General features: G+C 33.4%; 1 long non-coding RNA gene across 4 annotated transcripts; it reads right to left on the reverse strand.

Moving 5' to 3' along the window:
• Positions 1-2,446: 2,446 nt before the first annotated feature.
• On the reverse strand, positions 2,447-17,706 carry LOC105798506 (uncharacterized). 4 transcript variants are annotated; one of them, XR_008188861.1, is made up of 5 exons: positions 16,380-17,706; positions 3,602-3,669; positions 3,416-3,494; positions 3,262-3,325; positions 2,447-2,659 (listed from the first exon to the last, which is right to left on the reverse strand). It is a non-coding gene; the product is annotated as an uncharacterized LOC105798506 (long non-coding RNA). The 4 variants fall into 4 exon arrangements; XR_008188858.1 differs by having other exon boundaries at positions 3,411-3,494; XR_008188860.1 differs by having other exon boundaries at positions 2,447-3,325; positions 3,414-3,494.
• Positions 17,707-18,073: the final 367 nt, after the last annotated feature.

Raw genomic sequence — 18,073 nt, forward strand, 5'->3', positions numbered from 1 at the left:
CTAATTAGCGACTCAAAGATAATAATTTAAAAGTTTTTAATTTGGATGAAATTTTATAACTCGGTTTAATATGTTTATAAGTGTATTTATTTTGGTAATCCTCGTACCCTATTCCAGCGTAGAGTACTGGTAAGGGGTGTTACAACGTGACATCACCAGATTCGGCCCTAATGTTTAGGCCAGGTTTGGGGTGTTACTGTTAATGACCTGGTATTTCATTCGCAACGGCTACATTCACTTCTACAACAACCATAATGGTTGGAAATCAATCAGAGGGTATAAATACCATCTTCCCAAGGTCTAGCAACAATAAGAGTAATGTGAAAAGCTTAAAGATCAATCAAAACAACCTAGAGATTAATTTATTCATACCTTTTCTTGTTAACACTTGTGAGCTTTCATTGTATTCATCTAGCTCAAGTTTTCTTCTTTGTATTTGTGCTTCATTGGCAAACAACCTGATCTTATAAGGATTATTTCTTTATTTGCTCATATGTTTCTCTTTGAGAGAGAGGTTTAATCCTTAAGGGTTGGGTAGAAAATCTTAAGGGAATTGTATCTTAAGATTTTCAGGCATAAATCTTAAGAGAGATTGTAAGGTTAAACCTTGTCCTTAAATTTTGTCAAATTAGTGAATTTGGGGAAATCCTTAATTGTGGTAAGAAAAGGTAGTGAAGTAGGCTATTGGGGTCAAACCACTATAAATCCTTATGTTCTTTGTTGCATATTTTTCATTGCTTCCACCACAATTTCTCAAAGGCCAATTCAACCTCCCTATCAATGATCTCGAGTTGATCCTTCTGAGCTAACAATTAGAATTAGAGCTAGTCTCTAAAGAAGGTTTAACAACCAAGAGATTATACTCGAGGAAGCTCAAACGACCATAAACTCATTCTACAAAACGACGTCCACCTTCGAGCCAAATTGAACAATATTGAGAGAAGGGTATTCCACCATGAGGCTTCCTCTATTGAATGGCTTCAACTACTCATATTGGAGAACAAGAATGAAGCTATTATTAATCCAAGCCAACGACTATGAAGTTTAGAGGATAATTACAAATGGGACATTCATTCCAATGAAGAGGATCGAATATGTTATTTTCCCAAATAAAGAGAGTGAATAGGATAACAATGATATCATGAAGATACAATTAAATGCAAAGCCTATACAAGCATTTACATAATTCGGTGTAGTAGATTAAACTAGTTTTCACATTTTTGCAATGGCATACTAATCTCTTGTAATTTGGAGTAGTAGATTAAACTAGTTTTTGCATTTAAGGAGCTTGAATACAAGCATTTTCATTCTGTTTGAGTTAAATTTTCTTAGTTTTATTTATATTCATTAAATTTACAAAATGAGTCTTTTAATGACTTTAGGGGCAGAATGAGGCCTAAGGGAGAGCAAACGCACTTTGTAAGTGTGCACGAGACCTTTAGAACAAGTACTAAAATGATACTGGTTGCTTTGTCGCAACACATGATGTTTGATGTCGCAACATAGGGAGTAGAATGGAGAAAGTCCAAGATTGCCTTCGATGTCACGACACAGCCTAAACGTGTCGCGACACACCCCTGGAGATATCCCAAGAGGAGTACACTGACTGCTATGTTGTGGGACAGATCCTGGTGTGTCGTGACATCGACTCTAAATAGGATAAAACATAATCTAAGGGACATTTTGGTCCGCACAATCAAACTTCAAGATCGAGGACGTCAGCTAACCTAGGGTTAAGGATGATGACCACCTAAAATCTATAAATAGACTCATTTGGCACATCCTATGGACACCATTCCTTTAGCATAGATTCTCTATGTAAAATTTAGTTTAGTAATTCATTCTTAGGTTTTAGATTTATTTCAGTTGTTCTTGTTGATTTCAAGAGATTTGAATTATGGAAGCATTAAAACTTCGTGGATTCGCGATTAATCTCAATACAATTAGGCTCCTTCATTTACTTTATGTTGTCGGTTTAATTAGCCTAGGCCTGATAACCCGAAGAAGTCATTCGTGAACACCTTCACCCCAAGCCAGTCTGGACTGTGAGGTCGGAAGATAAGACTATTATCCACTTCAGCAGACAGAAGAATATTTAGACAAATCAAACAAAACTTCGAAATGAGAAGATATGGAGCTAGTAGAGGAAATGGGCAGTGAATCAAAGAATCAGATAGACATGGAACTCGTCATCCCAGAAATCTTAGGTATTGCTGATGAAACTGAACTACAAGAACACTATAATATAGACCCACCAACAGAGACAATGATAGTCAGGACTGAGTTAATAGAAGAATGTCTGATGATTCAAAAATTCATAGAACAAAAAGAAGAGAAACCAGCAACCTCAAAGGATAAGCCTGGACTGACCATCCTTTTCACATCCTTAGTTCTAAATCAAGCACCTTAGAAGTTTATAGATCAGAGAATTTGCCAGATTTTGAAATGAGTGGGAAAAGTATATATTGACAGAACTTACGATCATATAGCAGGTTTCAATCAAATTAAACAATCGATGTGTATAAGCATCGAGCTACAACTGTTATGGAGTGCTCAAGTCTTATGAGAACCATCAAAGGGAATTATCTGCAAGCCAATAGATGAATTTACAAATTGTAATTATCTGCAGGCCAATGGATGAATTTACAAAGGGAATTATCTGCAAGCCAATGCGAAAAACCACCAGTAATAAAGATAAACTGTCAGTAGTGTAGACAAGTTGCCAGTAATGCAGATAAACTACCAATGATGCAAACAAGCTGCCTGTAATATGGACAAGCCACCAGTGATGCAGATAAACTGCCAGTACTTCCTCCTTACACATGTCTCACCCCATGCATGTGATATGGCCACAATAAATACATTTTCGCTTTGTTACAGAATAACACTTTAGGCATGTAAATCATGCTCATTGAATCATTTAATACTTAGTATCACATAGGCATATTTTGACATGCAACCCACATATTATCATGATGTACCAAAACATCAAATTTTATTAATCATGAATAATCATATATGCCATAATATCACATAACATGAGAATGAGAACAACATGCTTTTAAATCATCAATAAACGTAACCACACAACATATTTTCACAAAATAGTTGGTTCAGAACCGCTTGTATTATCCGTTTTGAAAAATTTATTCTCCAATTATAGAATACTTACAATATTAGCATAAGACAATGATCAAGTAATAATATTTTATTTAGGCATTTTTAATGATATATATAACTTGTATTAAGTTAGATCCAAACCTGATCAATGCAACTCCAATGCCTCTAACGCCGACATCCAGATTTAATTAGATCTATCTTGGATCTAAACACAAAACAAATAATTCATTATTAAATCGTCAATTAAGTTATCCTTTTAAAAAAAATGATTTAATCTTGATTTCCAATACAACACTTATGCTTATACGACTAGAATCGGAGATGTGATTCGCTTCCTAAAAGCCAAAGGTGTTCCAAGTTATTAGCAATCGATCCTTCAACACATAAATAATATAGAAGATGTTAATATCGAAGAAAAATGAGATCTAACACTACTTCTACTACATTCATCCATTGATAAAAATGATAAATAAGTTATTACCTACACCAATATCATCCCGAAATTACGTTAATATGATTTGACTAGAAGGATCGACAGTTCACCAGAGTCTTGATTCGAAGGAGTATAAACCATGGAAAAATCAACATGAAAATAGAAGAATAAGTATAAGATTTTAGTAACGATTTAAGAAAATACAAGAAGAAGAATAGAAATTCGATTATGGCTAGAGATTTGAAGAGAAAATGGATAACACAAAAAAATGATGACGAACGGTGGTGGTGGTGGTGTGGCGACACGACGACGATGGCGGCTTTATGGTGGCGCGGAGGTGGAAGAAGAGGGTAAGAAGTGTAGGATGGGTGATGAAGTGGTGGTGTTTAGTTCGAATGGTGGTGGCTAATGGTGGAGGAAAGGAGGCCAAAATCAAAATAATGGTGGTTCAAGGTAGTGCAAAAGAGTAGGAAGAGAGAAAAGGCAGGAGATGAGAGGAGAGGAAAGGATCAAACAAAAATTATGAGAGAATGAGGAATTGAACATAAGACCTTTCAGAAATTAACTAAGCACTAACCACTTGACTACTCAATAGCTTGTTGTAATTTCTACAGCATTTTATTTTAAAAACATGGTGTGACCTTTTCTAAGGTTTGAAGCAAAATTGCACCACATAGAAAACTAATATGAGGGAAGGGATCTGAACACGAATAATCAGGGACATCTCTACCACTATTTGATCAGTAGACTTGATACTTATTTATTAACAAATGTACGAAAGCCAACTAAAAATTCGAGTGTGACACTCTCAATTCAATAACCCAATTTCTACTAACCCGAATTTTGGGATGTGACAAGTCTACCCTCCTTAAAAAGAATTTCATCCTCAAAATTCCTATTGTCAAGCTAATTCACTTATCTACAAAATTCATGACTCTTCTTTCTAAACCAACCAACAAGCTTCCTCTGTGCAACTCTGATTCCAATGTAGTTCCAATACTTCACCTTAAAACTCTAATGGATTTCCTATTTACTATCACGGATTATCTCAAGGGACTATCAATTGAAATATCACTAGCGATTTCCTCATTCCCAAATTCTCAATTTCACAGATACACTATTAACAACAAACATTTAGGGAAAACAATTTCTCAATCAGTGCAAGGCACAATTAATGGATCGTAAAAGTACCTTCATTGATGCCAGATGCGTCTAGATACTCTCGACTCCTAGTAGCAAAAAACAAGTGTTTGATTATGTTTCTAAGACAAAGCTTGCATTTAAATAGGATGACGTCATGGACAATCCGTAACACAGTGCTCCACAGACCAACTTTTCAGGCATGTTCCTGACCTTTCCAACACTCGCTAGAATGACGTTTATTACAATACTTACAAAGAAAAAACTTCTTGTTGATCCAATAGAACCTCCAGTATTAGCTTTTACAACATTCTGTTGTGGTTTGACATCTCTGTCCCGCTGCAAATGTCACAAATTTGGGCCAGTATAACTAGACTTCCACTCTTATTCAGCACCGTAGTCTTTTTCCTTCTTTTCCCTCTTTGAGCCACTATTTTGGTTCTCTCAACAAGGGTATCAAAAACTCTTTCTAAAACTCCCAACATTGCTTGGGATATTACATCATCCCTAGTCTCGTTATTTTCACCTTGAATGGTAGACGCATTAACAATGCCATTTTTCTTAGGTTCAGGCACAAGTTCTTAAATAAGCTAATGAATAATCTTGAGCTACTCGACATTGTGTTGCTCGAAATCATGTACCAGGAGTTCACATAACTCGGGTTTTCATATCGCTTTCTTGAGTCTAAATCTTTATTTTAACCTATAATTCAAAAATAAAATGTCTAATTGTTTCCTAAGAGTTTACACTGTAAAGTTTATAGTTTTAATCTATAATTTTAAACAGTACAATCTTAATATTTATCTACAGTCTAGTGGTAACAATACTAACTTAAGAACGGAATTGGAGTTCTTGGATTTAACTTTTTGAAAATCTTGTGAAAATTTTCTTGTACCATGGTTCCAAAAGTATCCCTTTCAAATATGCATGTAGAATAAACAAAATTTCCACGGTCTGATTTTTAAACCGGGCTCTAATACCAGTAAATGTAGCACCCCAAACCCTGCTAGACGTTATGGCTAAATTTGTAACAACCCAAATCCGGTCTAAACGTTATGACCGAATTTGGCGATGTCACATTGTAACACCCTTTACCCGTATTCGATGCCAGAATAGGGTACGGGGCATTACCAGAACACACACTTATAAACATGTTAAATCGAGTTATAAAATTTCATTCAAATTTAAACTCTTCAAATTTTAACATGCTTTTATAAATCTTTACGTTATAAATTCAAAATACTACATTTGTAACAAATAGGGCTTCTGAGACCCAATACATACTCATGCAATTCAATACTTCATTTCCATTTCATTTAATTCACAATTTACATGTTCACGATTCAATTCAATTTCTCAATCCAATATACATTTCAATACCACAATAATTCATTTAATTCACATCATATCATTTGCAATTTTCATTTAATTCACATTCAATTCAATTTCATTAAGTTCAATACTAATACATATTTATCGTTTAACTTAACGTCCCCTTTTTACATCATTTTACACTTCAAGCATGAACCTAGTATTTCATTTCCTTTCCAGTCTCGTTTCCTATGTATATCACGCAAGATATAAACATTACACTCAACCATAGTCGCAAGCTAGTCTTTTTGAAGACTAACCACATGATAAACCATTTTAATAAAGATTACAAACTTTAAACCTTACCACCCTTTTATGATCAAAAGCATATTTCTATCTAGACATTTACCATCTCAATGCATAATTTTATAAATTTAATGTGGCGTAATCCAGCCACAACTTGGCCAAAGCCTAAGCATACACACCAAACATGCTAGCCAAATAAACATATAGTATAAGCATTATAAGCATGGATAAGCACCACATTTATTTATGTATCAAACTTATCAACATGAGTTAATTCATAAACCATTTCTGACATTGGTACATACCAAATCATATGCCAAGTATACCACATACACATACTATGAAACTTTTTTTTCTCACATGAACTTTAACTATAACTAATAATGCACAATTATAAACATCATTTCTTTTCAATTGTTTATCGATTATAATCGAGCATATAGCCAATTATACACAAATCATTCATATTTTCTTCAATTTTCCTCCCCCTCCTCTCCATTCCACATCGTTAATGTGTATAACACACTTAAACAACATTAACTACAATTTCACTATTCACTCACATGTATATTCAAAGCTATCTATTCGAGTTAGAGTCACTAAATTATATTTACCTGGAGCTACAGAACTCCAAATTAAGATCCGTAAATTTTCCCTAAAACTAAATTCACATATATTAATACCATTAAATTTTTAGAATTTTTGGTTTATCCAAATAGTACATTTTATTCTTTAAATTTTCCCCTGTTTCACTGCTTGACAATTCTGACCTCTTTTCACTAAAAATTAATTATCTCATGTACAGAATTTGAATATTGTTTCGTTTGTTTCTCTTGAAAATAGATTAACTAAGGATTATAAACATATAAACTTTATCCCATAATTATTTTTTTACAATTTTTGAAAATTTTCCAAAGTCATAACAGGGGATTCCGAACTCATTCTAACTCTATCTAACTAAACTTCAAATATCTCAAAATATATAACTCTGTTGCTTGTTCTGTTTCTTTTATGTGAAAATCGACTCATTCAACTTCAATTTCATATAATATTCAGCCTCTAATTCAATCTTCACCATTTTTGGTGATTTTTCAAAGTGACACAACTGTTGCTATCTAAACTATTTTATTGCTAAATGTACTCTTTCATAATTTCACTTTTTCACTTTCAATCACAATTCAATTCAAAATTCACTTTTCCATTTCTAAGTCGATATTCAATTCAATTTCACACCTATATTCATTATTCAATTACAGTTAGTCAATTTCCCAATGAACACTTCAGAATAATAACAGATACTCGGTGGATTCAGCACATAACAACCACCTTATTAATCAATGATGTCTGGTGGAATCAGCACATAGCAACCACCTTACTAATCAATGATGTTCGGTTCACATAGTAGCCTGCACATAGTACTACACATGTGACCATTATCATCCGATACATGTAGTAGCCTGCACATAGTACTACACACGTGATCGAAACTATCCTGTACGAATAGTAGCCTACACATAGTACTACACATGCGACCTATCATTCCGGTACATGTAGTAGCCTGCACATAGTACTACACACGTGACCATCACTTTCACTTTTACATAGTGGCCTACACACAATCCGTGCCACACATGTGATCATTTATGTCACATCATTCGTATCCCTTTTTATTCCAAAGGTTCATTCGGGAATTTTTCACTTTTTCTCACTTTTCTTTTTATTGATCAATTTCAATTTCTTGTCTTTCTTGATCTATAACAATATATTTAACTTATATAACCTTCACACTATTCATTCCAGTCCAAAAATCATATTTTGGAAAAATTATTTTAGTTTCACAAAATTATGATTTTGCCCCTAGGCTCGTAAAATATTTTTATTCAATTTCCTTGCATTTTAGGCCTAGCTAAACCATTTTCATAACTATAGCAGTCCACAATACTCACTTATTGACACACTTGTGACATATTTTATAACTTTTACAAATTAATCCTTTTAGGCATTTTCATCGAAAATTACTTAGTACAAATCATTTATCACACGCCAAACATTCATATTCTTTCATAAAACATCAAAATACATGCATATCATTCATGGGTAAATTTTTAAACACAAACCCTAGTTCAAAACAATGGTAAAAATAGGATCGAAGACTTGTTTGATCAGTTTTATAGGGCTTCGGTGTTTTCTAAAATAAATCTCCATTCAGGGTACCATCAACTTAAGGTTAAGGATGTTGATGCTCATAAGACTGCTTTTAGGACTCGTTATGGGCACTACGAGTTCCTAGTCATGCCCTTTGGTTTGACAAATGCTCCAGCTGCATTCATAGACCTTATGAATCAGGTTTTTAGCCGTATTTGGATCAATTCATCATGGTCTTTATAGATGACATTCTAGTATACTCTAATACCGAAGATGATCATTATGACCATCTTAGAGTAGTCTTTCAGATACTTCGTGAGAAGTAGCTCTACGCTAAGTTGAGCAAGTGTGAATTCTGATTGAGGGAAGTAACCTTTCTGGGGCATGTGGTTTCTGCAGAGGGGATCTGAGTTGATCTTAGAAAAATTGAGGCTGTGCTTGAATGGAAATAGCCCAAGAATGTTTCTCAGATCCGCAGTTTTCTATGCCTCGCATGCTATTATCGGAGATTTGTCGAGGGGTTCTCGTTAAACATAGTTCATCTGACTAAGCTGTTATGTAATAGTCCTTTTGTCTAGACTGATGAGTAGCAATCGAGCTTCGAGAAGCTCAAACCTATTTTAACTCAGGCTCCTTTTCTGATATAACCTGAATTTGGTAAATAGTTCGTGGTATACAGTGATGCATCTCATGCCAGTTTGGGTTGTGTATTGATACAAGAGGTAAGGTAGTGGCTTATGCATCCTGACAGCTTAAGTCACACAAAGGAAACTATCCGACGCACGATCTCGAGTTAGCTACAGTCGTTTTCGCTTTAAAGATTTGGAGGCACTATCTGTATAGTGAGAGGTGTATCATCTACACTGATAACAAAAGCCACAAGTATCTCCTTACCCAAAAAGAGTTAAACCTTAGGCAGCGTAGATGGATTAAACTACTTAAAGATTGCAATTGCACAATTGATTATCATCATGGTAAGGCCAATACGGTGGCTGATGCTCTTAGTCGTAGAGCAATGTCTGATTTGAGGGCAATGTTTGCTCGTCTAAGTCTGTTTGATGATGGGGGTCTATTAGCCGAGTTGCAAGTTAAGCTAACTTGGATTGATCAAATTTAGGATAAATAGTTAGGGATGATTCTTTAGTTCTGCGATTCCGTTAGGTAGAGGATGATTGTACGTCTGACTTTGGGCTAAATAGTGATGGGGTTCTGTGTTTCCGAGGACTAGTTTGTGTACCTAGTGATTCTGATTTTAGGTAGTCTATTTTGAGGGAAGCGCATAGTAGCCCTTATGATATGCATTCTGGTGGAAATAAGATGTATAGGGATCTTAGTGAAATGTATTGGTGGCCTGGTTTGAAAAGGGAGGTGATAAACTTTGTTTTTCATTGTCTGACATGCCAGCAAGTTAAGGATGAGCACTAGTTGCCTTCGGGTTTGCTTCAACTTGTTAAGATTCCCATGTGAAAATGGGAGCGTATAACTATGGACGTCGTTAGTGGGTTGCCCCTAACACCTACTAAGAAGGATTCTGTGTGGGTCATCGTAGATGGGTTGACCAAGTCTGCTCACTTCATTCTTGTTTAGACAGATTACTCCCTTTAAAAGTTGGCCAAGTTTTATGTTTCGGAAATCGTGAGACTTCATGGGGTACCGGTCTCAATTATTTTTTATAGAGATCCTCACTTCACTTCTCAATTTTGGAGGAAACTTCATGAGGCTCTGGGTTTGAGGTTGGACTTCAGCACTGTGTTCCATCCTCAGACAGATGGTTAATCTGATAGGGTGATTTGGATACTAGAGGATATGCTTCGGAGTTGTGTGATCAATTTTTGAGGTAGTTAGGAGGATTTTCTACTGTTAGCCAAGTTCGCCTGCAATAACAGCTTTCAGTCTAGTATTCATATGGCACCTTACGAGGCTTTATTTGGTCGTAAGTGTCGTACTCCTCTTTGTTGGACTGAGTTGGGTGAGTGACGGGTTTTTGGTCCTAAATTGGTTTCTGAGACTGAAGATAAAGTTAGACTGATTTGGGACCATCTTAAGGCAACTTCTGATAGACAGAAGTCCTGTGCGGATCTGAAAAGAAGGGACATTTAGTGTTTCTTAAGGTGTCTCCATGGAAGAAAGTTTTATGGTTTGGATGTAAAGGCAAGTTGAGCCCTAGATTCATTAGGCCATATCAAATTCTGAAGTATGTGGGACTAGCCGCTTACCAGTTGGAGCTACTTCCGAAGTTAGACCGTATTCATGTTGTGTTTCATGTCTTTATGTTGAGACGGTATCGGTCGGACCCATCTCATATTGTACTTGTTGAGGAGATTGAGGTTAGACTGGATTTGACATTCGAGGAGGAGCCAATACAGATTCTGAGCATGATGTTAAGGTTTTGATAAGGAAGTCAATTCCTTTAGTAAGGGTTCTGTGGAGAAATCATGGCACTGAGGGAGCCACGTGGGAACCTAAAGACTCGATTCTTCAACAGTATCCACATCTGTTTGGATCAGGTAAATTTCGAGGTCAAAATTTCTTTTAGGGGGTAAAGTTGTAACGCCCTGATTTTAAAAAAATATATTTTTACCAATTCTGTCATAAATGAAAACTTAGTATAGTGGTTGAGTGGTGACAGTGTGGGTGGAGGTTTTTAGTTCGAATCATGGTAAGGGTGTGGAGTGATTTTATTTTGTTTGTTGCCTATCAAGAGGTAGTTGGGTTAGAATAAATGTGTGTTAAACTAATCTATTAGTTGGGGATTAGTGGGGGGTAGGTTTTATTTTGATTTTATTTTGTTTAAATTTTTATTTTTATTTATTTTTATTTTTTTCCCAAAATCCCAATTTTTTATGTTTTCCATTTTGTTTCATGTTCTGTTCCTTCTTCATTTTCTTTTAGTTTTCCTTTTTGGTGCCTTGCTATTCCTTTAACTTCTTATGTTTCTTGCCTCGTTTTGCTCTCAAACCTCTTCTTCTCTTTTGGCGATCTGATTATCAAGGTAATCGAAAGTAAGAGTTCTTTAGATTCTTGTAATGGTGGATTAGTTCTTTGGGTGTGATTCTTGTGAACTCTCGTGATAGGTGTTAATCAAAGGGGTCAAAACTCATCTTCTACTATGTAGTTGTGTTTGGACTAACATATCAATCTTGGTAAGTGATTAAACATTGGAAGGGTTAATTTCGGTTTGTTAAGGTTAATATTTTCGAGTATGTCATTTGGGGTTTTGGTAAATTGGTGATTCGATACTAAGAATTGATTGCTTGAATGGTATTTCTAGATTTTGGAGGTTTCGTGGTAGTATTCGCGTAAAAAATGGATCAAGTGTATAACGAGAAACTCGAAAAATAGTGAACGGCAAAAGCCAAAATTAGGGCCTGTCGACACCACAAGGCCGTTTGCCTGGCCATGTGGTAGGCCGTGTGCGACACACGGCCATGTGACAGGTCGTGTGCGTGGTTGTACATGACACACGGTCTAGGCCATTTTGGGCCATGTGGGCCACACGGGCATGTGTGGGCCGTGTGTCAAGCCGTGTGGGCCCAAGTTTCAGAATTTTCCCCTAGCATTGTACATGTTATCCTGATCCTCTGTGGGCCTTCGGTAAGGTCGGTATGTGTTATATAAGCCTTAAAGCATGAAATATGTTATTCTGTTAGTATGAATTCGACGTAAATAACGCCTAAATGTATATAATGTGATGCGATATTTTTGATCTGTTATGTACAAGCATGTTTAATATTTGTTATACGAGCATGCATGATATATATATTTTGGTATTTGTTATTCTGTTATATCTGGTATTCTGTTTGTATCTGGCTATGGGGCAGGTTATGTATTATGTGGAGGAAGTGTTCTTTGTGAGGCATTAACTCGCCATTATACTGCCAGCACTGCTGCGATTATTCTGAAAAGTGTCGTGAGGACACTAAGTAATGTGTAAGGCTGAGTAGGTGTTTTATACCCCACATGGTGTGTTGGGATGGTCAGAGCTAGTGTGTAGAGGATGGGGGTAGGACTATATGTATCTGTATCTGTATTACTCTGATATGATTCTAATTCTGTATAAAATGCTTGTCTGTATCTGTACTGCCATATAAATGAATTTGAGATCATGTTTCCCTATGAGTTACACACTAAGTTACAAAAACTCACTCTCTGTTTGTTTGATAATTTCAAGTAACCCTCAGACTTAGGCGGGTCGGTGCGGTAGGAGCTTGGTTATGTCTACATTTCTGTTAACACTATTTTCTTAAAATTTAACTTGTTTAAAATTTTGATTTGAGAGTTTTCTAATTTTTGGACTCTCTGTACATTTAGGATTGTTTTTGTTTTGGATTTATATCTTGAATTCTGGCATGACAAACAACAAAACGTTTTTACGTAAACAACTATTTTCCTACAAGATACACGATTTAATTAGAAAATAATAACAAAAAATGATTTTTACTAAATAAGTACGACAACACATTTTCCAAATGAAACAGTCATTTTGAGTTACAAAGATACACGATGTTTTCTTAAAAAGCATAAGTCGGATTTATAAATGTTTTACATAACATTTCCAAATGCGGCCATAACGTCTAGGCCGATCATTAAGCATGTTAAACATGAAATCATATACAAATCAAATATCGATAGCCATGGTAATCCATGCTTTATAAAATGAACATATTGAATTTTCAATGTGAAAAAATCATAATGAACATATAGGCCATGATGTCACATACCATGAGATTAGATCAAAATCACTTATTAGCGCTATTTAAAATCACATATTAGCACTAAATAGCATAATACATCAAAAAGATTTAAGTTAAAACACATACCTTAAATCCATTTCACATATATACAATTAACTAGTAAACAATGATATAATCATAGAGAAACATACATCTATATAACATTACACTATGATCTTACCTAATATTTGCTAACGGTTGATTCATAAGGACTAATCCGTAATTTTTTTATTTTTTCTCAATTATCCTTCATGCGAATCAAATCTTGATCTATAATGATTAAATTTAATTTATCAAATTAAAATACATATTCGAACTCATTTTATGCAAAAAACCCTTAAGTTTTCATTATTTACACATTTTCCTAAACTATTATATATATCTCTCAATTTAGTCCCTAAACCGAAACTCCAAAGTTGACAAAATTTTTCAAATACTTATGCTAGCCTAATTAATTCCCATATTAGTACAGTCCACATATATTCAAAATTCACAAGAATTTCATGTCAATTGTAATATTTTATCAAATTAGTCCTTTAACTAAAAACTAACTAAAATCACTTTACAAAATAGTCCTAAACAACAACCAAGACTACAAATTCATCATTTAATATCAAGAATAACTAAGATTCATTAATGGAAAAATCCAAAATCTTTAACAGTTTCGAAAACAGAGATATGAGTTAGCTGAACCTAATTGCAACGATTTTAAAAACAGAAAAATTATTAGAAACGAGAGAAAAATAGCTTACTATGCAAGAAAATATCCATGTCCGAACCTTGAAAGCCTTTAAAAAAGGCTTCTCATGCTATAATTTCTTATTTCTGTGGAAGATGATGAATAAAAAAATAACATTTGGTTTTTATTTTACTTAATTTAACATATTAAATTAATTAAAAATATTTTAACGTAAAGACAATTCATTTAACACAAAGCACTATCGTCCACTACATTACACTAGGTCTAATCGCCATTTAGATCCCTAAACCAACATTAATTATGCAATTTAGTTAATAAAAATCAATAGCGATTAACTTTTACTTTTTTTATAATTTAGTTCTTTTTCTTTAATTAACTAACAAATAACTAAAATTTTCGGACCGAACTTCACTTCACCCATATAATAACATATGTACGAGCTTGATTTACAAAAATGAGGTCCCGAAACTTAATTTTCCAAAATTACTTGACTTTAGGGACAAATTACATTAACTTAATTATTCATTCAAATAATATAAATTATCAAATCAAAATTTATTATAATATTATATTTGACTTGTAAATATTAAATAATAATATCTATGAATTCACTCATCGAATTTGTGATCCCAAAATCACTATTTTCAACACCACTAAAAAATAGCTATTACAATCCCAATCTTAGATAGAAAGAGAACCAATGGGACCTCCCATCAAGAGATAGGCAACTTCAACCATCCCGGACCAACCCTTTCATACCAACCTCCGCAACCATTTAGGCCCCAAGAAGTTAAAAAGGAAGCCCGACTTTACCAATTACCTTTTGATGGCCATTAGAGTTTGTAAACTTGAAACTTGAGGAAGGGATGCACCCAATTCATACAAATATAAGTCAAATGTAAGGTCATTCAGACCAAATCCTCCAAGCCTTGCAAAACAATGTTACCTCTAACATTCTAGAAGAAAATTTAAATGATAACATCTATTAAATTTTTACTATTATTATTTCCGTGTTGATTTGAACAATTTTATTAATTTCTTACTTTAAAAATTATCAGACATTTGCACAAAATTCTCAAATGTAATTCCTTTTTATGATTTTTTTATTAAATTAACTTTTTAATTTTTTATAAAATTCATATTTTAGTCATATTTTTTTCAAATAAATTTATAAACTCATATTTTGTTATTTTCATTTATCATTTTAATATATGTTTAAGCAACGACATTATATATATTTATAAAAAAATAATGACTTAATAAAGTATAATTGTCAAATAAAAACTATAATAAGAAATTGTATAAAAAGTACATAATACTTTAAAGGTACAATGACAAGGTATTTACACTCCTAAGGAAAGAACAAGGTTCGAACTTTGAAGACAATATTGTTTGGGGTAACTTCGAACCCCGAACATGATTAGCAAAGCGGACATCAAAAGTACCAAAAATAATTTAAAGTTATTTATAATACTAATTACATAATTTATATAAATTTATATAATAACTTTAATTGAAAAGTAAAACCAAATTTGTGCATCGTACAAGATAAAAAACTAGTTATCAATATATACAAACAATATGAGTGAAACAATTTGTATAATAACATTGAAGTGTATAAAAATTATTAAAATAAAACTTTTGTTTAAGTGGTAAAAAAAATATAGACGCTGGTGGCATGGGTTCAAGCCTCAATCAATGTTTTCTAAATTGGATTAGTGATCGAACCAATAAAATCACTAGATCATCCGCTACACCCTCAATTCGATTCGATCATCCAGATCTAGATCTTGGTATTACCACACAAATACAGACACAAACTTAATTTACTTATACAATTTATAGATAAAGAAAACTTACTTAACTACAAAATCTCAAACTAAAATACATAGGCTCACTTACTTATACATGGCCATGGACTTTTCCTTTCAGAATTCGTGTTTAAAGTCCTGACGGACCCCTTTAAACAATACCGTGGAGACAGACACAGGCTCACTTCACAGACCATTCGTTCACAAACACAAACCACGCTCATCTTTTAATAAATCATACCCTATAACATACATCCGACACACACATATGTGACCGAACCTAAACTTCTCACATTCCATACCATAACCCGCATTCTATTTTCAACAATCACTCATACAATTACATAACCATCATACTATACTTTTCTAGCTTTGGTGTCCTTATTTTCTACAGAAATGTTTCATATGAATAGTATTCATACAAGAGTTAACTTAGAGACTCACCTAGTTCTCACCTACTGCAGCCCAAAACTCCATATCCAGACTTTTCATCACACAAATCAACATCAACTACTTCTACAGAACATGAAAATCCATCAAGATCTATTCATATATCCCTTTTTCCATCATTTCTATCATTGACAATCCCCAAGAAATTCACTTTTTCTTTATCTTTCTGATTTACCAAATATAATAGTTTTACTCTTTCACAACATAACATGCATAGCAATAAATCTTACCTTGACATGGAGTAATCACTAGTAAAGATCCAGATCTATAACTCCAGCTTCAAGGAGAAAGAAATATTTGAAGTTTTTTAAGTTTCGGGTAACAATACTTCTTGAAAAAGGAAGAAGTAAAACTTCCTCTTTTTCTAACCCAAATATCTAAATATCTAACCTGAACCCTTATTGGAACCTGACACGTGTTACAAACTGTCACCACTGCCTTTATAAATGATTTACAGCTATGAAAACCCAATATTTTTATATTTTTCTTTGGTTCCTCTATTCAACTAGTTCCTAACCAATTCATTTAGATCATGACTAAATGAATTGGGTGTACATTACCTTCGGGGATTACCCAAGTTACCCAAAATCCTCAATACTTTTACCAATCTCCTCTTAATGACTCAACACATGCTGTAAACAATTTTTTCAATAATCTAACATGTACTATGCACCTGATCTATACGCCAAAAGCATCAATTAGGCAGATAACACGATGCCACTTAGATTACTTTCGGTTTGCTCACCAAATTCAGGACTCACCAAAATAGGATGTTACATCACCGGTCCAATTAAAAATCCAAAAAGAGTAATAAAATTTTAAAAAATCTCAATTCAAACGTCTGTTCAACCGATATTTTAGCTTATTCAACTTTCTGTTCAACTAGTTTTTTAATCGGTTTGCCGGTTCTCAATCTAATAGGTTGAAAGTCACTTTCCAAATCAATACCTCGGCTAATTCACGATCCGACCGACCGGTTCGATTCAAATAACACTGGCTTTATATTTGTAATTTTTTTATTGACTTTTTTAAAAAAAAAAAAAGAAAGACAAAAGTGTCATCATAATAATATAACTTAATTAAAATATACAAGGTTAATTTGATATAACTGATGATTGTTAAATTTTAAGGTAAACTACGTAGTTGGCCATATAACTTTAATAAGTTTTCATTTTAGGCATTAGAAATAAAAAATTTGCAATTAGGCACTGCCATTAACAATTGTTTTCATTTTAGTCACTCAACTTTAATAAGATTTAATTTTTGGTCAACCGTTCATTCAATTTATTGTACACTCTTTTTAGTCATAAAATTTTAATAAGTTTTCATTTTGGCCACTCACTTTTTAAAAATTAATTTTAATATTTTCAAAATAAACCTAGGTTTTGTGCGACATTGAGTTATTCAATCCTGGAGATGAAACCATGTTTAACTCAATTCTCCATACAAACGAAGTATTTTCCTGAAGAAACCTAGGTTGGAAAATTAAAAAAAAAAAGGGTTTTCCCTGTGAAAACCCAATGTAAAACCTTAGGTTTTTTTTTTCTCTTTGGGAAAAAAGACAAATTATTTCTAAAAATAAATTAAATTAAAAATTAATTAAATTTTCTATTGGAAAAATTAAAATTAAATCTAAAAATTAAAAATTAAAGGAATTAAAAGATTTTTCCCTATAAGTCCTATAAACCCTAGGTTTTTCCCTTTTACAGAGAAGAAACAAAAATAACTCTAAAAGGTTAAATTAAATTAAATTAAATTTTAAAAGAAAAATGAGTAACCAAAATGAAAAGTTATTAAAGTTGAATGACTAAAATGAGTGTAAAATAATATTGAATTAATAGCGAGTGATCAAAATAAAAGTCTATTAAATATGGGAGACTAAAATGAAAACGGTTGTTAACAATAGTACTCAATTTGTAATTTT

This window comes from Gossypium raimondii, chromosome 9 (assembly GCF_025698545.1).
Source record: "Gossypium raimondii isolate GPD5lz chromosome 9, ASM2569854v1, whole genome shotgun sequence".
NCBI lineage: Eukaryota > Viridiplantae > Streptophyta > Magnoliopsida > Malvales > Malvaceae > Gossypium > Gossypium raimondii.